General features: G+C 48.0%; 1 protein-coding gene and 1 long non-coding RNA gene across 2 annotated transcripts in view; one reads left to right on the top strand and one right to left on the bottom strand.

Annotated features, from left to right (window-relative positions):
* Positions 1-23379, bottom strand: part of shank3a (SH3 and multiple ankyrin repeat domains 3a) — a 1542118-nt gene that overhangs the window by 1343555 nt on the left and 175184 nt on the right. The window lies entirely within an intron of this gene.
* LOC147105799 (uncharacterized) overlaps positions 21471-23379 on the top strand; it is a 163394-nt gene continuing 161485 nt past the window's right edge. The window contains exon 1 of the long non-coding RNA XR_015081589.1: positions 21471-21603. This is a non-coding gene — a long non-coding RNA (uncharacterized LOC147105799). The remainder of the gene's footprint in view (positions 21604-23379) is intronic.

Raw genomic sequence — 23379 nt, 5'->3', positions numbered from 1 at the left:
AAAAAGGTCACCAGCTGGCACTGGATGAGCCTTGAGGGCAGATTCTCCACGTTCTTCCCCATGGAGAGGTACATTGCATGCTGCAAGTGTGGAGTGGGAGATGGTGATTATCTATTCCGTGTTTGTGCCAGGCCAGCAACTGTGCCACAGAAAGGTCTTGGGAAGTTAATGCTTTGAGGTCAACATCTTGAGGATTCAGGGAGGAGGATGACTGTCTCCTTTATTAAGGGCACCCTTGACCAGAGTAGAATTGATGAAATAGAGAGAGAGACAAGAAACTGAGAAAGAATGATAGAAAGAGAGAGGGAGAAAGAAAGAAAAGAGAGGAAAGGAAAGAGAAAGATAGAGGATTAAAAGGGAGAGATGGGGATGGAAGGCGAGAGAAAGGGTGTGAGGATGAGGTTGTCGCGTTGAGTTAGACAAGCTCCCTTACAGTGGACAGTGTAGACATCTCCCATATGGCCCTTTCCACTGTTACACCATACCCCAGTCTTCAAACCTCCCGATTTCCATTTCTGTCACTTCTATGTAGAGGTTTGCAAACCTGTCTTCTTTATAAAAGCAGTTTGTTCAAAGACTTTGAGTGCTCTCAGCTGAGCTGGCCCTCCAGGTACCGCAAGCCTACATATCTAATAAGGTGCTAGTGGTAAGTCTTGTACGGAATACATACAGACATGACTGTGTAGTGTACACATATTTAAATGATGCATACATTTAGTATATAAAATCAATACAAGGCTGCAACTCACACCAAGGAGATGATGGGAAGGCAAAGCGTGGAGGAGACTGATTAAGATGGCTTCTATGCTCACAGCCTCTAACTGCCTCCTGGGTATGTGTATTTTTTAAACAATAATGCAACTTGGGCTCCCTCGATGACAGCTCAATGAGTTTACCCAGCAAGCAGCTCAGTCAAAGAGACGAGGAATGTCGCAGTTCCAGCCACGGTCTGTGCTGTTAGCAACTCTCAGGCAATATAAACACTGCAATCGGCCTCAGCACCTCTGGGTTATAGAGGGGAAAATCAGCCAGGATTCTGAATCTGAAGAAGTAGCCCAAGACTAACGAAGTTAATCACATAATTGCAGATCAAATTCAATGCAGATAAGGGTAAAATTCTGCAGATAGCAACAAAATCTAGAGATGGTATACATATGGTGCTGAACCTGCTGGAGGTGAAGTTGAAAGAGGTATCAGGGTATTCATGACTTGAGCCCTGATTTTAACCATTCACCCGCATCCAACACCCCCCCCCCCCCAATACCTGGCAAGAATGGGTTAAAATAGGGACAGAGTACTTCCCTCACCATTGGCGCAGCACTCCCACCCACGGCCAATTTAACTCCCGTGTTTCGAGCCGTATAGAAGCTGCTCGCCATAGGTAGGCGAGGGTTTCATGAATATGCAAACCTTAGGGTCCTACAATGCGATTTTAGCTTGCAGCCGTGTGAGTCTCGACCAGTGCCGGACAGGATCAGGGCCAGAAGAGGATCAGGGCCAGAAGTGACCCAGGTAAGTCAGAATTCATAGAATGATACAGCATAGGAGGCCATTCAGCCCATCGTGCTTCTTTGAAAGAGCTATCGAAAGTACCAACTCCCCCTACTCTTTCCCTGCAGCCCTGTAAATTTTTCCCCTTCAAGTATTTATCGAATTCCCTTTTGAAAGTTACTATTGAATATGCTTCCATCACCCTTTCAGGAAGTGCATTCCAGATCATAACAACTCGCTGTGTAAGAAAATGTTTCCTCGTGTCGCCTTTGGTTCTTTTCCCAATCACCTTAAATCTGTGTCCTCTGGTTACTGACTCTTCTGCCACTGGAAACAGTTTCTCCTTATTTACTCTGTCAAAACTGTTCATGATTTTGAACACCTCTATCAAATCTCCTCTTAACCTTCTATCTAAAGTGTGATGCCCAGAATTGGCCACAATACTCCAGCTGGGGTCTAACCAGTGTTTTAATAAAGATTTAACATAACTACCTAGCTTTTGTACCCTCACCAATCTTCTCCGGCAGTTCGTCAAAGAACTCAAACAAGTTAGTCAAACACAATTTGCCGTTAACAAATCTGTGCTGGCTTTCATTTATTAATCCATATTTTTCCAAGTGCCAATTAACTTTGTTCTGGATTAGTGACTAAAAGATTCCCCACCACCGACATTAGGGTGACTGGCCTGTAGTTGCTGGGTTTATCCCTCTTCCCTTTTTTAAGCAGGGGTTTAACATTTGCAATCCTCCAGTCCTCTGGCACCACTCCCATACCCGAGGAGGATTGGAAGATTATGGCCAAAGCCTCCACAATTTCCACCCTTACTTCTCTCAGTAACCTAGGATGCATTCCATCCGGACTGGGTGACTTTTATACTTTGAACGCTGCTAACCTTTTAAGTATCTCTTCATCTATTTTTATCCTATCCAATTTCTCTACTATGTCATCCTTTACTGTGACATTGGCAGCATCCTCTTCTTTAGTGAAGACAGATGCAAAGTATTCATTTAGTACCTCAGCCGTGCCCTCTGCCTCCACAAGATTTCCTTTTTGGTCCCTAATCAGCCCCACACTTCCTTTGAATACCTTTTACTATTTATATTTATAAAGACTTTTGGGTTCCCTTTTATGTTACCCACTAATCTTTTCTCATACATGCTCTTTGCCCCTCATTTCCTTTCTCAGCTTTCCTCTGTACTTTCTGTATTCTGCTTGGTTCTCTACTGAATTGTGAACCTGACATTTGCCATAAGCCTCCTTTTTCTATTTCATTTTAATCTCTATATCTTTAGCCCTCCAGGGAGCTCTAGCTTTGGACGCCCTTCCTTTCCCCTTCATGGGAATGCGTCTAATCTGTACCTGAACTATGTCCTCTTTGAAAGCATCCCATTGCTCATTTACTATTTTACCTACCAATCCTTGATTCCAATTCACCTGGGCCAGATCCCTTTTCAGCTCACTGAAATTAGCCCTTTTTAAGGAGCATCTTAAAGGAGGAGAGAGGCGGAGAGGTTAAGAGAAGGAATTCTAGACCTTACGGCCTAGGCAGCTGATACACGGTCGCCAATGGTGGAGCAATGAAAATCGGGCATGCGCAAGAGGTCAGAGTTGGAGGAATGCAGAATTCTCAGAACATTGAAGGTCTGGAGGAGGTTACAGAGATAGGGAGGGGGGTGGGGCCATGGAAGGATTGAAACACGAGGATGAGAATTTTAAAATCGAGGCGTTGCTGGACTGAGAGCCAATGTAGGTCAGTGAGCACAGGGGTGATGGGTGAACGGGACTTGGTGCAAGTTAGGATACAGGCTGCAGAATTTTGGATGAGCTCAAGTTTATGGAGGGTGGAAGATGGAAGTCAAGTCTCGAAGAAACAAAGGCATGGATGTGGGTTTCAGCAACAGATGAGAGGAGACAGGGGCGGAGTCAGGCGATGTTAAGGAGGTGGAAGTAGGCGGTCTTGGTGATGGCGTTGATAAATGATACATTACCAAAGTGGGAAGGCGAGGGGTGCAGAGGAGGCTAGAGTTATAGATCTGCAGGGCACAGGCTGGTATGTACACAATAAAGGCATGGATGAGAGTTTCAGCAGCAGATGAGCTGAGGCAGGGGCAGAGGTGGATGACATTACGGAGGTGGAAGTAGGCAGTCTTGGTGATGGAGCAGAAATGGGGTCAGAAGCTCATCTCAGGGTCAATTAGGATGCCACGGTTGCGAAGAGTCTGGTTTAGCCCGAGTCGCCAGGGAGAGCGATAGAGTCAGTCGCTAGGGAAAGGAGTTTGTGGTGCTTTTTCGGATGATGTTGCTGAGGGGAAGCATATAGATGAGGAATAGGAGGTGCCAAGGATAGATCCTTGGGGGACACCAGAGGTAACGGTGTGGGAGTGGGAAGAGAAACCATTGCAGGCGATTCTCTAGCTGCGACTGGATAGATAGGAACGGAACTAGATGAGCAGTCCCACCCAGCTGGATAATGGAGGAGAGGCATTGGAGGAGGATGGTGTGGTCAACGTTATAGCCTTTCATACGCTTACCTAACAAAAATCCATCGATTTCAATCTTGAAAATTTCAATTGACCCATTATCAGTCTTTTGGGAGAGACAGTGATCATGTTTATAACACACCCTCTCTCAGACTGAGACTGACCCAGCACAATCTGTAACTGTGGCTCCCCATGCCAGTGATGAAAATGCAGCTCCAACCTTGAGTTTACTTGATTGAAGTCACGAAAATGAAACCGTGAGGGTTGGAGTGCTTTTGAAGTACCTCTCGGTATTGCGCTGCAATGCATTGTGATAGGGTTTGAAGATGAAGGTCAGATATCATCCCTTTGAGACTGCAAGACTAACTCTGCGAGTCGGCGCAGCATGGAAATCAGAATTGAAAATAAATGCAAATTAAATAGCTTTGTTAATGTCAAACTGGTGTAGCCTCAACAGGAGTCCTGGTGAACAGAGAACATACTAGAAGGGCTTTAAGCATTCTCCTCTCCTGCCTTAGGTTAGCGCTTGATTCCAAAGACACCAGACACCCTCCTCCGATACCTCACCAAACTTAGCCCCTTTTCCATGCAGAAAGCTGGACAGTAAGCGACAGCAGGGTAAGCAGCCTTGGGGAGCATCACAGCCAACCCAATGCTGTCTTCCAGTGTCGACTTTGGAGCAGCGGTCACTGAGTAGCGATCAGGGGTGGGGCCCCCGACATTTCAGCAAACAGGAGGAGAGGTGGGTGATCGGAGGAGGGGCAGGTGATCGAAGGAGAGGCGGGTGACCGGAGGTGAGGCAGGTGTTGGACAGAATCCCTTCAGTGTTGTCATTGTTGCACCAAGGAGTAGCAGGTAGATAACAAATAGAAGCAGACCCAAAACAAATCCCTTATTACATCGGAGCTGACCATCGGACATGGGAGGAGATCCCATCAAATGAGATTTGTTTGATACTATGGAACAGGCTGGAGTGATAGCACAGGGGACCAGTGCCACGGGCGAGAGGCAGTCAAAGAGAATGGAATTCTCAATAGTATCAATGGATACTATCAGGGAAGCTCAGGAGGATGAGGGACAGCAACCCACAGTAACATCACATAGGATGTCACCGGTGTTGTTTACCATGGTGATCTCGGTGTTTTCGGTGGGTCACAAAGAAAACTGGAGGGATGTGAACAAGCAGTGTTGAGGCAGGAGACTGTATGGTTGATGCGCTATCAATTACTGAGAAAGACTGGAAGAGAGTAACAAACAGGCTTTTATTAGCTAAAGAACGAAGGCATGCCTCTAGTGGTCGACCGGTCCTGAATGCCTGGGGAACTGCAGAGCAGTCGCCTTTATACCAGGGCATATGGGTGGAGCCAGGGACGGAGCCAGCTGAGGCATGCACAGACAGGTACAACAATGGGCAAGAGTGAACAACAGTGAAGTGAACAACAGTGAACAACAGTGAAGTGAACAACAGTGGTTTACCACATTCACCCCTTGCTTAAAAAATGAGTCCGACGGGGTGAAGTGTATTAAAAGTTCGTATAATTAAGTCTTTCTGGGGGTCTTGTATGCCGTCGTGATCGTCGTGGCGACGGCTGAGGTGGTGCAGCTTCCGACGCCGAGTCCCGCGTGGGCCGGAGCACTGGCGTGTCGTCCTCCTGGGTGTTGAGTTGGTTGGTGATCAATGGCGGGTCACGGGGCCACGGCGTGCCATCTACAGGGGTTAGGTATGGGTCCGTTGCCGCCGGTACATTGTGGGTAGCGGTGATGTTGGGTTCAGGGGCCCCCGAGGGTGCGAGGTCTCGTATGGAGACTGTGTCCTCCCGCCCGTCCGGGTACGCAATGTAAGCATACTGGGGGTTGGCGTGGAGGAGGTCGACCCTCTCAACCAGGGGGTCCGTTTTATGGGTCCTCACGTGTCTTCTCAGAAGGACCGGCCCTGGGGAGGTCAGCCATGGCGGTAGCGATATCCCCAATGTGGACTTCCTTGGGAAGACAAACATTTTCTCATGAGGGGTGGAGTTAGTGGCAGTGCAGAGCAGTGACCGAATAGAGTGGAGCGCATCGGGTAGCACATCCTGCCAGCGGGAGGTTGGAAGGCCCCTAGACTTTAAGGCTAGCAGGGCGGCCTTCCAAACTGTCACATTCTCTCTTTCCACCTGTCCGTTCCCCCGGGGGTTGTAACTGGTGGTCCTGCTTGTGGCAATACCCCCAGCGAGCAGGTACTGACGGAGTTCGTCGCTCATAAACGATGAGCCCCGGTCGCTATGGATATAGCTGGGGAAAACGAACAGGGTGAAGAGGTCGTTCGGACATTTAATGACCGTGGCACTGGTCATGTCCGGGCAGGGGATGGCGAACGGGAAACGGGAGTACTCATCAATAATGTTGAGGAAGTACACATTGCGGTTGGAGGAGGGGAGAGGCCCTTTAAAATCAACGCTCAGGCGCTCGAAGGGGCGAGTGGCTTTTATCAGGTGAGCCCTGTCTGGTCTATAAAAGTGCGGTTTGCACTCAGCGCAGACTTGGCAGTTCCTGATCATGGTCCTGACCTCCTCAATGGAGTAAGGCAGGTTGCGGGCCTTGATGAAATGGAAGAACCTGGTGACCCCCGGGTGGCAGAGGTCATTGTGGAGGGCCCGCAGTGTATCAACCTGTGCGTTGGCGCAGGTGCCACGCGATAGAGCATCCGGGGGCTCATTGAGTTTCCCGGACCGGTACAAGATATCGTAATTGTAGGTGGAAAGTTCAATTCTCCACCTCAAAATCTTGTCATTTTTGATTTTGCCCCTCTGCTTGTTATTAAACATAAAAGCAACTGAACGCTGGTCAGTGAGTAGGGTGAATCGTTTTCCGGCCAGGTAATGCCTCCAATGTCGCACAGCTTCCACAATGGCCTGGGCCTCCTTTTCGACAGAGGAGTGTCTGATTTCGGAGCCTTGGAGGGTTCGTGAAAAGAAGGCCACGGGCCTTCCCGCCTGGTTAAGGGTAGCGGCCAGGGCAAAGTCGGACGCATCGCTCTCCACCTGGAAAGGGATGGACTCGTCCACCGCGTGCATGGTGGCTTTAGCAATGTCCTCTTTGATACGGTGGAAGGCTAAGCCGGCCTCTGCCGCCAGGGGAAAAGAGGTGGACTTGATAAGTGGACGGGCTTTGTCCGCATAATTAGGGACCCACTGGGCGTAGTAGGAGAAAAACCCCAGGCATCTCTTCAGGGCCTTGAGGCAGTGGGGCAGGGGAAGGTCCATAAGGGGACGCATCTGTGGTGTATGTGCCTTTAAGAGCAATTATGGTGTATGTGCCTTTAAGAGCCCCAGGTGTGCGTAGTGCCGGTAATTGCCACTTGGGCTATATAAGCCTGTGTATTGTGTATATCCTTTAGAAACCCCCCCCCCAGACTTGCTTAGTAAATACCTATGAACCAACTCCTGTCTTCAGTGTCTTTATCTACACACGGACACTACAGTGGCGACGAAGTGGAAACGGACTTACCTGCAATTCGGCAGCACCTCAAGGACATCGATTCCTCCAGCGTCCAGAAGACTCAAGGAAGTAAGAGAAACTGTGGTTTCACCAGCTGGCCAAGCTGGTGACAGGTACTGCGCTAATCCTTCCTGGGCGTCAGGCTGGAGCTCCAGCGGCGGGCTCTACAGCTGAGACAGGCAGCGAAATCGGAGGCAAGCAATAACGGACTGGGAGGGTGCACTCGAGAGACGGCCGGCGCGGCAAGCAGGTCAGCGTTTAGACCTCCGTCGGGAACGAGTCTCCAACAGTGAATAAACGGAAACCACAGTAAAACAGCGTTGTTATCGGTAGCAGCGGCGGGAAAGCGCGGGAAGCGCCATATCGTTGCTACAGAGAGAAAAAAAAAGCGCAGGAAGCGCCATATCTTTTCTGAAATGCCTAAATCTGGTAATATTGAGGCTTTTGATGGCGAAATAGAAGATTGGACCACATACGTGGAAAGAGTAGAGGTTTATTGCACTGCAAATGGAATAACAGATGAAAAAAAAGCTTCAGTACTTCTGAACTTAATGGGCACGAAGACACGAAGACATACGGGCTGTTACGAAATTTAATCACTCCAGCCAAACCAAAGGACAAGACTTTTAAAGAAATTGTTGATACCCTGCAGGAGCATTTAAACCCAACACCGCTGCTGATAGCGGAACGATTCAAGTTCTTCAAGAGAAATCAACACAAGAATGAAAGTAACGCTGATTACCTAACCGAATTAAGAAAGCTATCAAAGTACTGCCAATTCGGAGCAGGACTATCGGATTATCTTCGAGACAAATTTGTTTGCGGTCTCTTAAGTGAAGGAACACAAAAAAGACTGCTTTCTGAAAAAGATTTAACATTGGACAAAGCTTTCAGTATGGCTGTATCATATGAAGCAGCAGCAAAAGGAGTTGCAGAGATACAACAAGAGACACAGGACTTCGGCACCCATAAAATGACACAGGAGTTCGGAAGATGTTATCGCTGCGGCAGATCCACCCATAACCAGAGGGACTGCTGGTTCAAGGGCAAAGCATGCAGGCAATGTGGTAAGATTGGACACATTGCACGGGTATGCCAATCTGGACAAAATAAATCCACTGACAGAAAACAAAAAATCAATAAAGAAAAGTACAGGAAGGTACAAATGATGACGGACAATAGCTCCGAAGACCAGAATAGCGATAGCGACTCCGGAAACAAGAGACTAAGCTGTCTCAAATTACATAATGTACTTGCCAAAGAGGATTACCAAACCATTTGGGTTACCCTCACAATAGCAGGGTCCCCAGTTAAAATGGAGCTAGATACAGGATCAGCTCTAACCGTAATAAATCGACGAGATTACGAGAGGCTATTTTCGCATATACCTCTAAAAGACACATCCATTATCTTAAAAACATATACGGGGCAGAAAGTCTACCCCAAAGGAAAAATAAGGGTGCCTGTGATATACAACGGCAAAGAAATACAAAAGTTGTATTTATACATTCTACAAGATGGTGGTCCACCGTTGTTGGGACGTGAATGGATAAGGAAGATACGTTTAGACTGGCACTCCATTCAGGCACTGACGGTGACCAGTAAGGAAAAAAACAATGATGACATCATACCTGAACGATTAAAAGACATCTTGGCCAACGCCAAAGAAGTGTTTCAAGAGAAACTAGGAACCTTGAAAGGCATCACCGCCTCAATAAAAGTGGAAGATACAGCAATTCCAAAATTTTTTAAGGCAAGACCGGTGCCATACGCAATACGTCCGGCAGTCGAGGCAGAGCTGAAGAATTTGGAAAAGGCAGGCGTATTATCCAAAATAGATTGGAGCGAATGGGCAACACCCATCGTTCCAGTCATGAAAAAAACATTGAAAAATAACTCTGAGGAACAGAAAAAAATTCGCATCTGTGGGGACTTTAAGGTGACTGTAAACCCGGTCCTTCACACGGTACAGTATCCTCTTCCGAGGATAGAAGATATTTTCGCCTCACTATCCGGAGGGAAACGTTTCACAAAAATTGACTTGGCACAGGCATATCTACAGATGGAGGTTGAGGAGACCTCTAAAAAGTATCTCACAATAAACACACACAAAGGCCTGTACCAGTACAATCGACTGGTTTTTGGAATAGCATCAGCTCCAGCTATCTGGCAAAGAGCTATGGAGCAAGTCCTGCAAGGGATTCCGGGGACTCAATGCTACCTAGACGACATCCTTATAACAGGAGAAAATGACAACGAGCACCTTGCCAATTTGGAGCAGGTGCTCACTAGGCTGAAAGAACGGGGCCTACGAGCAAATCGCCCCAAGTGCGAATTTTTCCAAAATCAGATATCATATTGTGGCCACATAATTAATAAGGAAGGGTTGCATAAGTCATCTGAAAAAATTGAAGCAGTTATAAAAGCCCCAGCACCTGAAAATGTTTCACAATTAAGGTCATTCCTGGGATTAATAAATTACTATCATAAATTTTTACCGAACTTATCAACTATTCTACACCCTCTTAATGATCTTCTACAGACAGGAGTGATTTGGAAATGGAACGAAGACTGTAAACGTGCCTTCCATAAATGTAAAGACTTAATCACATCCGAGAAAATTTTGGCTCATTACAACCCATCACTACCAATCAGACTGGCGTGCGATGCATCCCCTTACGGCATAGGAGCGGTATTGTCCCATAGATTCCCTGACGGCTCGGAACGGCCGATAGCTTTTGCGTCACGCTCATTGAACTCAGCTGAGCGTAACTATGCCCAGATAGACAGGGAAGCACTCAGCCTGGTGTGGGGAGTGAAGAAATTCAACCATTACCTACACGGACAAAAATTTACCTTGCTGACTGACCATCAACCCCTCATCTCCATATTCAACCCTAAAAAAGGTGTCCCCATTATGACGGCACAAAGACTACAGAGGTGGTCCCTTTTTCTAGGGGCACACCAATACAACATTGAATACAAAGGGTCAAAACAGCATGGGAATGCTGACGGTTTATCACGCCTACCGTTGCCAACGATAGAAGAGGCACCTACAGTAGACCCAGTAGAGATATTCCACTCTACCATAGTGGAATGTCTACCGGTGACAAATTCTGCCATTGAAAGGGAGACAAGAAATGACCCTACTCTCTCACGGGTCTACGATTTAACAGTGAAGGGATGGCCAGCACATGGCGAACCACTGTTGCCAGCATTCTCGCAAAGAAGAGAACAGCTGTCAGTGTGCCGAGGAACCTTGATGTGTGGATCCAGAGTGGTGATTCCACCCAAACTCCAGGATAAAGTGCTAAAGGAGCTTCACGAGGGGCATCTGGGTGGAGTGAAAATGAAGAACCTAGCTAGGGCATTTGTATGGTGGCCAGGTATCGATGGAGACATCGAAGACATGACCAAGAGCTGCCTAGGATGCCAGAAGGTCCAAAATGCTCCGCCACAGGCCCCTCTACATCCATGGGAGTGGCCCTCATCTCCCTGGCAAAGGGTGCACATCGACTTTGCTGGTCCATTTATGGACTCAATGTTCTTAATCGCAGTTGATGCACACTCCAAGTGGCCGGAGGTAATAAAGATGTCCTCCACCACCACGGAAAAAACCATCATAGTATTAAGGACCATATTTGCCAGGAATGGGCTGCCGGAGCAGATATGTTCTGATAATGGACCGCAATTTGTGTCCGAAGAATTTAGAAAGTTCTTAAAGAACAATGGGGTAAAGCACTACACGTCCGCCCCATACCATCCCGCCACCAATGGATTGGCTGAAAGGTTTGTCCAGACCTTCAAGAAGGCCATCAAGGCCATGGGTAATGAAGACATAAAACTTCAGCACAAGGTGGATAACTTCTTATTTGCATATAGGAATGCAACGCATATGGTTACTAACCAAACTCCCGCCATGATGTTCTACAAGAGAAACCTAAGATGCCGGCTGGATTTGGTCAAGCCCAACATCCGAAGGGACGTGGAGAACCGGCAGTTTCAGGGCATGAATGAAAGGCCAACTAGGGCCTTCCAGATAGGCCAACCGGTTTTGGCCCGGGACTACCGTACCGAGAAATGGCAGCCTGGAACTATCTGCACACGATTAGGACCACTGATGTATACCGTGGACATCGGAGACAGCATAATAAGGCGCCATGCTGACCAAATCATCAAGTCATCCGAAAAGGGACAACCTACACCACCACTCTATACATCTAACGATGAAGTAGAGATACCCATATCTACCTCCGATCCGGTGATACTGGAGCCCGATGAACCCGACACTGGCCTTCAAGCCGAATCAGCCTTGCCAGAAGAACCTACGACACCACCAGAAACTACTACACCCCCGAGGCGTTATCCGGACCGAGTCAGGAAGCCTCCTGAGAGACTAACTTATAATTAATTAATACAGCAATGTATATTATTTTGCATATAACATGTAATTAATAATTACTTAAAATATGATGTACTAGTTAGCTAGAAGGGGAGGAATTGTGGTGTATGTGCCTTTAAGAGCCCCAGGTGTGCGTAATGCCGGTAATTGCCACTTGGGCTATATAAGCCTGTGTATTGTGTATATCCTTTAGAAACCCCCCCCCCCCCCCCCCCCCCCCCAAGACTTGCTTAGTAAATACCTATGAACCAACTCCTGTCTTCAGTGTCTTTATCGACACACGGACACTACAGCATCCGGTCGGGGTCGGGGCCGATGACTCCGTGTTCCACAACACAGCCAAGGATAGCGAGGCGGGTTGTGCGGAATATGCACTTCTCCTTGTTATACGTAAGGTTTAGGAGTTGGGCAGTGCGGAGGAATTTGTCGAGGTTGGCGTCATGGTCCTGCAGGTCATGGCCGCAGATGGTCACATTGTCCAGGTAGGAAAAAGTGGCCTGCAACGCATTCTGGTCGACCACCCGGTCCATCTCCCTTTGGAAAACGGAGACCCCGTTGGTGACGCCGAAGGGAACCCAAAGGAAGTGGTAGAGGCGGCCGTTTGCCTCGAAGGCAGTATACTGGCGGTCCTCATAGCGGATAGGGAGTTGGTGATATGCTGACTTAAGGTCAATGGTGGAGAATACGCGGTATTGTGCGATCTGATTGACCATATCAGATATGCGGGGGAGGGGGTATGCGTCCAGTTGGGTATATCGATTTATTGTTTGGCTGTAGTCAATGACCAGGCGCTGCTTCTCGCCGGTCTTGACGACCACAACCTGGGCTCGCCAGGGGCTGGTGCTAGCTTCAATAATCCCCTCCGTCAGGAGCCGCTCCACCTCAGATGCCGCTCCACCTCAGATTTAATAAAAACTCTGTCACCAGCGCTGTATCGCCTGCTTTTGGTGGCGATGGGCTTACAGTCGTGGGCGAGGTTGGCGAACAACGGGGGGGGGGGGGGGTGACTTTAAGCGTGGAGAGGCTGCAAAAGGTGCGCGGCGGGCTATTTGAAAACTGCTGGTTGCAGACTGTGAGTGGGGGAAGGGGTCCACCGTACGCCATCGTGACACTCTTAAGGTGGCACTGAAAATCCAACCCAAGTAGAACAGCAGCGCAGAGATGGGGCAGGACAAGCAGTTTAAAGTTTCTGTACTCTGTGCCCCTCACCGAAAGGGTCACCACGCAGTAGCCGCCGACGTCCGTTGAATGGGACTTGGAGGCCATAGAGACCCGGTGGCGCGCTGGCAGGACCGGGAGAGAGTAACGCCGCACCGTGTCGGGGTGGATAAAGCTCTCCGTGCTCCCGCAGTCGAAAAGGCAGGTCATGGCGCGGCCATTTACCTTAATGTCCATCATGGACCTGGCGAGTTGGTGAGGTCTAGATTGGTCCAGTGTAACAGAGGCCAGCGTAGGGTCAGGCGTGTCGCTGCAGTCATCAGGTGAGGCGGTGGGTGAGTCGGGGGCCCGTTGCAAAAATGGCGGCCGGAACGGATCACCCATGGTCGAAGGCGTCCAAGATGGCGGCGCCCATGATCCACACGCGGCTGGAGGCGTACAAGATGGCGGCGTCCAAGATGGCGGCCCACTCGCGGCACTGCTGGAGTTTGGGGTAGGTTTAGCCTTGCAGACGCTGGCGTACTGCCCTTTCTTCCCACAACCAGAGCAAGTAGCGTTTTTCGCCGGGCAGCGCGCTCTGGGGTGTTTGGCTTGGCCACAGAAGTAACACTTCGGGCCCCGGGACATCGCTGCAGAAGTTGGGCCGTTGGCGGGATGTGACGGGGTGGCGCGGCGCAGGGTGGCGGTCCTACCGTGTCCCAGGATGGCGGCGCCCGCGCCATCCACGATGCGGCCGCGCGGTCAGGGGAGTAGGCGTCCATATTCCGGTGGGCCACGTCTAGCGAGAGTGCGAGGACCGTGGCCTTCTTCAGGTCGAGTTCGCCCTGCTCCAACAGTCTCTGCCGGGTGTAGTTGGACCGGAGGCCCGCGACGAAGGCGTCCCGGACAAGTTCCTCCGTGTACACCGCGGCCGACACCTCTTTACATTTGTAGGCCCGGCCGAGCACCTTCAGCGCCCGTAGGTATACCTCCATCGATTCCCCGGGTTGCTGTTTGCGGGACCCCAGGCGGTGTCTGGCGTAAACCTCATTTACCGGGCGTGCGTACTGTTCTTTAAGGAGGTCGAGAGCACCCTTGTAGGTAGTCGCATCTTGGATGAGCGAATAAGCTTGGTGGTTCACCTTGGAGGTCAGAACCCTTAGTTTGTCGCCATCGTTTTGAACAGTTTCGACGGAGGCTTCTAGGAAAAATTCGAAGCATCGCAGCCAGTGTGCGAACTTGGTAGATGAATCCGCCTCTTGGGGGTCTAGTTCCAGGCGTGCTGGTTTGAGGATTTGCTCCATCGAAAAAAAAGTTTAGCTAATAAAATTGATGCGCTATCAATTACTGAGAAAGACTGGAAGTTAAGAGAGTAACAAACAGGCTTTTATTAGCTAAAGAACGAAGGCATGCCTCTAGTGGTCGACCGGTCCTGAATGCCTGGGGAACTGCAGAGCAGCCGCCTTTATACCAGGGCATATGGGTGGAGCCAGGGGCGGAGCCAGCTGAGGCATGCACAGACAGGTACAACAATGGGCAAGAGTGAACAACAGTGAAGTGAACAACAGTGGTTTACCACAATGGTACCGATGTATTAAGAGGCTTTGGAGAAAAAAGGGTATTTTAGAATAGGGCAGTAGCATTGGCTTCTTCAGAAGGGATCATTGAGTTGGTTTATAAAGGGGCAGTAGGTTGAGGAGAGGTTGACAATACCGACAAGAATATAGGACAGTGTAGAGGGAGCTTTACTCTGTATCTAACTAATGTTGTACATGACCTGTGAGTGTTTGATGGGACAGTGTAGAGGGTACTTTATTCTGTATCTAACCTGTGCTGTACCTTACCTGGACGCGTTTGATGCTGACACTGGGTGACTGAAATACTATGTGTTGCATTCCCCAGCACGGACATCCTCCCTCACTTTGATGAGCACAAAATATGTGAAAAAAGAAAAGCATTGCTTTGAGTGTCTCTATGAACACAGCCAGCAGTGCTAAACAGTCTGCCGGGAATCCCTCAGCTCATTTCACTGGAACTGTAGGCCCTAAGCTCTAGAGTTCCCTCTCTAAACCTCTCCACCTATCTCTTCTCCTTTAAGATGCTCCTTAAAACCTACCTCTTTGTCCAAGCTTTTGGTCACCTGTCCTACTATCGCCTTATGTGGCTTGGTGTCAAATTTTGTTTGATACACTCCTGTGAAGCACCTTGGGACATTTTACTATGTTAAAGGCACTATATAAATGCAAATTGTTGTTGTCGTTGTACATGTTTGGACCTTGGGATGAGGACAGGATCAGGCACAGTTGCATGCCTGCTCACTTCTAGGTTCACACATGAAGAGTGGGCAGCTGTGCAAGGTAATGTAGGTGGCCAGCCCCCATGGAATTGTACCGAAATAATGAAGGCTTTAAGTTTGATGCAGTGGGGGATGGGGAGAAAATGGCAGTCAGCAACGGTGAGGGGAGGGGGGATGCACCACTTATTGTAGGGTGGGTTACAAGCAGCGGACATCTGGATGAATTGGAGTTCATGTCGGATGGAGCTCTGGAGATTGGGAAAGAGAACATTGTAGAAATGAAGCCTCGAGGTGACAGAGGCGCAGAGGATTTTCAGCCACGTTGAGGGTGAGGCAGGGACAGCGGTGGGCAATGTTACAGAGATAAAATTAGACAATGTTGACAACTGACTGGAAGTAGGGCTTGAAGCTCGGATCAGGGTTGAGCAGATCGCCATGGCTGTGGTTCAGCCTGAGTGAGCAGGGTGGAAAGGGAAAGAAAGCTAATCTCTTACTTTTGGATGATGCTGCAGAGGAGCAGGACAGGGGGAAAAGGGCAGGGCCAAGGATGGAACTGTGGGCACACCAATGGTGGCTTTGTGCCAGTGAGAGCAGAAGCCATTGCATGAAACATGTTGTCGATGAAGAGGGGTGATTGACCTTCTCAAAAGCAGTGAAGAAGACAAGGGGGATGAGTGGGATGGACTGTCACGGTTGCAGTCACATAGGATATTACTGGGGTACAGTAGTGTACTAAAGCAAAATTTAAGCAGATGCTGGAAATCTGAAATAAAAACAGAAAATGCTGGAAATGCTCATTGGGTCAGGCAGCATCTGTGGAGAAAGAGAGTTAACATTTCAGGTCAATGACCTTTCGTCAGAGGAATGGTCATCGACCTGAAATATTAACTGTTTCTCTCTCCACAGATGCTGCCTGACCTGCTGAGTATTTCCAGCATTTTCTGTTTTTATTACGGTAGTGTACTGATTGTCACAATTTTCATATCTTCTCACTCTTCCCTTGGAGAACAGTGTGAAGTAGTGGAAGGATTCGCAGGCTGATTAACAGTCTGACAGGCCACGACATTAACGCTCCTTCCACGGCCTTTTTACCAGCCGAAAGGGTGCATAGTTCTGTAAAGCGAGAGGGTTTTATGAGCTCCCACAACCCATACGATGAAGAGATTCCACGCACACCCACCAGACGCACGTATCCTGCTGGATGTCAACCCAGAATTCAGAGCCGGAGCTTCGGTCTCCACTCGCCAGGACTGTCCGAAGTGTGGTTCGAACCCTGCACCTGCTGACTCAGAGCAGGGAATGCTCACATTGAGCCATAAGCTCGATCCATTAGTGTAATCGTTATGTTACTGTACTAGTAATACAGAGAATGGGAGTTCAAATCTCACCATGGCAGTTTGAGAATTTGAATCTAGTTTAAAAAAAGTCTGCATCAGTAAAAGTGACCATGAAGCTGTTGTTTTATTGTAAAAACCTATCTGGTTCGCTCACGTCCTTTAGCAAGGGAAACCTGCCATCCTTACCTGGTCTGGCCTGTATGTAACTCCAGTTGTATCAAACCACTACTCAGTGGTTCAAGGTGGCGGCTCACCATCACCTTCTCAAGGGCAACTAGGGATGGGCAATAAATGCCGGCTTTGCCAGTGACGCCGACATTCCGAGAATTTATAATGGAAAAAAAGGTGAGGTAGAAGCTGAATTGAGGGAGTTTGAACAGGGAGCCAGGCAATACAGACCAGGAATGTACCAAGTTCAATTCCCCACTCTGCGTGGAGTTATCTGACCCCTAGCCAATGCAATAGCTGTGGCAAAATTGGCTTTAATGCTTTTGGGGTAGGGAGGTGATGGGAGTCCTGCTCCTGATCGCCATAACACTGACAGTGCGCAGTGGGCGAGAATGGGACCAGGCTTGGCTGTGAGGCCCACTACGGTTGAGAATCCTGCCGGTTCTCACCTAGGCTAGGATTACGGGTGAAGAGCGGCCACTAGCGCGAGGCAAAAGGGGCCATGGAACCTGTATCCCAAGGGGAGTCAGCGCCTACAGAAAAGGAGGCGATAATAATTGGGTGAGGAGGGTGGGGTGGGGTGGGGTGGGAGTAAGCATTGGGTTAAAATGTTTGTGGTGTTGTGTATGAATGCTAATAAAGACTATACCTGCAGTTCTAATTGTCAGTCTCCTAATTATAATTGCCATGGGGAATAATACCAGTCATATTCATGAGCCTTAATTGCTGAGCTGCAAAGATTCCTTTGGGGACACAATTGCCGGCTGCCATTAGCAGTAATTTTTTTTAGAATGTGAGTGTTAGCTCAGCCTTGTTCCATTTCCCTCTGTCTGGTTGTAACACAGTCACAACATGCAGCTGTTACAGAACAACATCGCAGTTAAAAAATAATAATAATTAGTTGCAGTTTATTGTTTCTTTCAATGCCAGTTTATCACCCCCCTCCTCTCCGGAAGGCGCTGACTGTCACTAGAGTACGGCTCCTACAGGCGCCAACAGCCTCACCGCTACCTGCCCCATGCCTCACCCATTCTTCGTGTGTGACTTTCAGGTGGATATTCTATTGGGGGGTTTGGGTAGGGGGAGGAGGAAATCACAGCGGATCCCAACCTCTCCCAATGTCCACACACAAACTGAACAGCAATTAGGGCTTTGAACACCGGCTGACTTGCCCACTTTGGCTCAGCGCACTATTATGCCCAGTTTACATTCTGTCTTATTGTTGTTCAGGTTCCTGATGAGCAAAAAACTGGATTTGTTATAGTTAGAAACAATGTTATGTTTAGCAACTCACAGCTCACTTACAAACTCCACCTTGCAGCCTCATTCACATCTATCTAACCAATTGCTGAATTGCCACATTGACAGACCACTGATTGATGCTAAGGTCACAACTACCATCAGGCAGTCCCAGCTCAAGTACAGCTTGAATTATATGCAGAGTAAAGCTCCCTCTACATTGTCCCATCAAACACACCCAGCACAGGTACAGCATGGGTTAAATACAGAGTAAAGCTCCCTCTACACTGTCTCATCAAAGACTCCCAGGGCAGCTCCAGCACAGGTTAGTTACAGAGTAAAGCTCCCTCTAATCTGCCTCATCAATCAACCTTAACCCCATCATCGAAAGAGTGGCCTCCCCCTATCAGTGATAGTCCTCCATTTCTCACACAAGCCATCCTATGGCATCGCTGAATCAGATTACCAATTTTATTCAAATTTATAGTGGGATCTCAGGAGTATAAGAGGGTGAAACAACAAAAGGATAATCAATCCTGCTCCTTCCACCCTGCTCATGGACTCTACCCACCCATTTAATCTCCTTCCACAGCCCATGTACGCTTTACCCTATCATGGACTTTACCAGCCCATTTAATCTCCTTCCAAGCTCCCTTTCATTCCTAAACTGCTAAAAAAAAAAATTGGGGTGGGGGGGGGCGTGGAAGTGTGGAGTGAGTTTTGGAAGAGGAATAGAACTGCCCTCAACTGATTAACAAACTGAATTTTTCATTACAGGACTGTTATGGAGGTTATGAAACTTGAAGCCCTTTGTTATAATGAGATGACACTATTGAACTAGGAGCTCTTTTACCTGACTCCATCCAAAGGAAAGAGAGCATCTAGTCAATGGACATCAGGCTCCACATGCTGACCCTAAAGCTCTGAATTTTAATCAGTTGGAATCATGCCTTATAATTGTGTTTGAAATCAGAGAGCTGGGTAAAATAATTAGGTGTGGATCATTAGTAAAAATGTTCCCTCCATGGACTGAGGGAGTATCTGCACCACCTGGTACAGTACTGAGCGATTCAGACCAGGAAGGCCACAGGTTCCATGCTTGGTCTGTGCTGAGTTAGCAGTTATCTCAGAGGTGCTGCAATTGGCCTCAGTGTCCCTGGGTTATAGAACAGACAAAAAAAAATCCAGGGTTCCAGCTCTTGATCACCATCCAGTTACTTCTGCTGAGAAGTATGTACATGTGTGCATCTTGGCTGAGAAGAGGATTGGGTTTGACTAAGATACTACCCACATGGTCGAACAGCCTGTCGATACTCACTGTCTCAGCTCACACGTTCAGGGGCAGAGGAAAGATTATTTCAAATAAAAAGGGATGTTTTGTTTTGAGGCAGATCTGAAGCTTAAAACAAAATATTGATTCTCAACTCTGTCGCCAATATAGAGCCAACTGACAGACACTGTTCAAAGGTACAAAAGGATATAGGAGGGAAAATGCCAGCACCTGATTATCCGAAGGGTCCCCTCATCCCAAGGGCACTCAGTCCCACTGGATGGCACTATTGTAGCAGCTCACTGCAGTCTGGGTCACTGTGAACATTTCAGATCCTTGCACTGGATTCTACAGGAATCTTAAAGGGGATCTACCTTCATCTAAATCAGGGGTGTCAAACTAATTTTCTTTGGTGGGCATGTTCCAATATCCTGGCACTTGGCGTGGGCCACATTCAGCAAAAGTTATAAAATAGAAATAGATGAAGATAAAATATGTTTGTTCTTACTTACAGTTAGATTTTATTTACTGCTACTGTTGTTTCCAATACCTGTCACTTCTTAGATGGAAACATTCTAACAACATTTTGAGGCCTGTCTCGGATAAAAACATGAGAACCACTTGTCCCAACCACTAACCCTGGAAGTGAATTCTACAGCCTCAAAACTCTCTGTGTGAAGATGTTTCTCTTGATCATTTAATCTTGTATCTATGGCTCCACACAGCCTGCTTCTAGCTACCCCATCCCATCTTTCAGCATTTTAAACATTCCTATCATATCACCCTAGAATATGTGTCGAATATGAGAAGGATGAGTCCTAACAAAGAGTACAGAGTCAGAATGGGTCTGACCATCTACCATTCTAGTCAGGAATGCATCCATCTTGTTTGACTTCCTGTACTCCTAATCTGTTATACAACCACAACTGGTTGCCTCAGTTATTAACTATAAATCACAAGCACAGAACACTCTCGACTGCACACACCTTGTAAGCATTATCCCTGGGTCCTCCACAGTGGGAGGGAAAATTGCAAGAATAGAACAAAAAGAGCCCTTCCTTCCCATGGCAATCTGTGTGCTTAACTCTGTAACCTTTACTGTTCAAATAAACTAACTCCCTTCTGGATTTTTTCACCGTTTCTTTGGATGATCTTTTTTGCCGTCTGGAGTGACTATTGACATATATCCATGACAACGCATCCAACCTGCATCATCGATGACATCATAACTGTTGACAGTGCATCACCCTGCTTCATGCTATTGGCACAGCATTAAGGTTAGGGTGTTAGGCTCAGGGGTTAGAAACCACGATTGACGTCATTTCACCAAATGTGTCCTTTTTCATTTCATGTTCTTCTACCTCATGCAGACCAGTCACAAAACAGCCACATGAATTGTTCATTCAAGGAACCTTCTTTGCAGCCCGAGCCCAATTTACTCCCTCCTTTCATATGTCTACATTTCTCAATGAAAAAAAGACATCAGGGACATTAGACGCTGCGATTTTGGAACAAGACCAGTCGAATTCAGTTGCACTGGCTAGATCCAATCATCGGTCTGCCTGCAAGGGACTTCTGACAATAATGTCACCAGGCCCCACCAGTCACCATCTGGTTCCACTGTCATGTTCTCACCTATTACCCACCATTCACCTTCACTAAAGCCAGTTTCCCCATCATGACCATTACTGAGGCACTCAGATACCATATTATAGTTTGACTGTGAGTGGTCCCTGGATTTGGTCTCGCAGTTGAAGCTGGCTGTCACTGCCTCCTCATCCAAGTCTGCTTCACTCAAACAGCTTCTGATTTTTTTCCTCAGCTCTTTCTTTTTTCTGCCTTCCTGTTTTTGCTCCTTTTGAATGTGGGGCGAAGCTGGGCCTCTCCCCGCTGGAGCCCTCTCTGCTTCTCCATTTCGCTGCTCCACTGTTGGCTTTATCATCAGAACTACCTCATTTAAAACGGTGGTTAAATTAACTGCTGCAGAGAAGGGCGCGAGGCCCGGGCGCAGAGCGACTGCAGAGAGGGGCGCGAGGCCCCGGGCGCAGAATGACTGCAGGAGGCGCGCGAGGCCCGGGCGCAGAGTGACTGCAGGAGGCGCGCGAGGCCCGGGCACAGAGTGACTGCAGGAGGCGCGCGGGCTGAGCGATCAGACCCAACGGCAAAGGCGCGAGCGGCTGGCGGGAGCGGGGAAAGTCGAGCTGTGGATTGGAGGATCCGCGAGCATGCGCGGGGGAGAGGTGTGAACCGAACTCAACAGCGTGGGGGGGAGGCGAGGACCCCGAAAGAGAGAGCGGCTTTCCAAGGTTAGTGCGCTCCGAAATCAGCTGTCAACATCTCGGGTGCCCTCGGGAACAAGGTCTCGATAGCCAGTCCGCCTCTAAGGGGAACTCTGTGGGCCGCACGCCCCTGGCCTCAATGAAATGTTTGACAACGTCACACGTGCAACTGATGCCTTCAATATTTCAGTGTGCCATGTGTTTGCGATCAACTGAATAAAACTTAACCAAGACTTCCCAGGTGGAAACAGCCCTATTAAAGGGGTGGTGGGTAGGTGGGGTTGCGGGGTATGGGGAGAAGGTGGGGTTGTGGGGTATGGGGAGAAGATGGGGCTAAGACCTATTGGAGATGAGTGTATAGGACCTACTGGCCTCCTCTTGATCCTAAACATACTTTTGTCCTTATGACATTGCCTGGATTAGATTCCATCATGTAACTCACTCCTGCTGTGTTTTCCTCTCCTTTAAATACATCAACTGACTCTGGACCTACAGTCTTCTGGGACAGTGCGTTCCACATTCTCACAGCTCTGTGAAGACGTTTTTCCTACATTTATTTTTACCCAGCTTAGCTCCAATTCTAAGATTGTGCCCTCATTGTAGATTCACTGCTAGAGGAAAGAGTCGTTCCCCATTTCCCCTGCCGATCCCTTTCATTATTTTAAACACCTCGAACTGATCCTGGTCGATTTGATCCTGGGAGCTAACTCTAATGACTCTGTACCTGGAGCCCTAAATCCCTTTATTCACCTACACCAATAGCACTTCCCCATTTCGATTATACTCCAATCTGCCATTCTTACCTTACATTCTTGTGTTAAATGGCATCTGTCATTGTTTTGCAAACTGATTAATAATCCGACCAGGTCATGCAGACATAATTTAGTTCTTACTTTCATGTCATTATTCATCGTTAAAAAGAAAAACATACAGCAGTTTGGGGAGCAGATAAGTGGAGTTGGTTGGAGGACAGGAGTTTCTCCTGCAGAACAGGCTGAGTTGCTGGGAGACACAACACTGAAGGGAGTCTACATGATACCAGGTCCTTATGATACTGCCTGGATTAGAAGATCCTGCCACTACTGGCAGGATGATGTAATTACAGTGTGCCAAGTTTACATAGGCAGTTTCCATTATAGTTGGCACAGAAAGTAGATGCAGACATACACATTTGCTATGTTAACATTTCCCATTCAATTTTACTTTGTCATAGAAATTACAACACAGAAACAGGCCGTTCGGCCCAACCAGTCCATGTTGGTGTTTATCCTCTACACGAGCAGTAGTCCCAATCCCATGTGTTCCCATATCCCTTTATTCCCCTTTCCTTCAAACACCTGTCTTAACCTGTTCTTAAACTATTGATATGGTCTTTGCTTCAATCACTAACTCCACCGGTGAATTCCACAGCCTCAGAATCCTCTATGTAAAAAAAGTTCCTCCTGCTCTCTGTCCTAAATCTCCTGCAACTAATCTTATATCTATGTCTCCTCGTTCCACACCCCTCAATCACAGGAAACAGTGTTTCTCACTACCCCGTCACAACCTTTCATAAATTTAAACACCTCTATCAAATCACCCCGTACTCTCCTCTGTTCTAACAGAAACAGCCCAATTCTTCAAGTCATTCTTTGTATTTGTATTTCCTCATACCAGGCAGCATGCTGGTGAATCTGTGCTGCGCCCTCTCTATTGCTTCAACATCCCGCCTATAGTGTGGAGCCCAAAAATGCACACAATATTCCAACTGTGGTTTTATATAGATTCATCATTACATCTGGACTTTTATATTCTACACCTCAT

The sequence above is a fragment of the Somniosus microcephalus genome, chromosome 17, assembly GCF_052327205.1.
Source record: "Somniosus microcephalus isolate GS21.2 chromosome 17, FLI_Smic_1.0, whole genome shotgun sequence".
NCBI classification, from domain to species: Eukaryota; Metazoa; Chordata; class Chondrichthyes; order Squaliformes; family Somniosidae; genus Somniosus; species Somniosus microcephalus.
The sequence above is the reverse complement of the archived record's forward strand: the minus strand, read 5'-3'. Positions and strand labels throughout refer to the sequence as shown.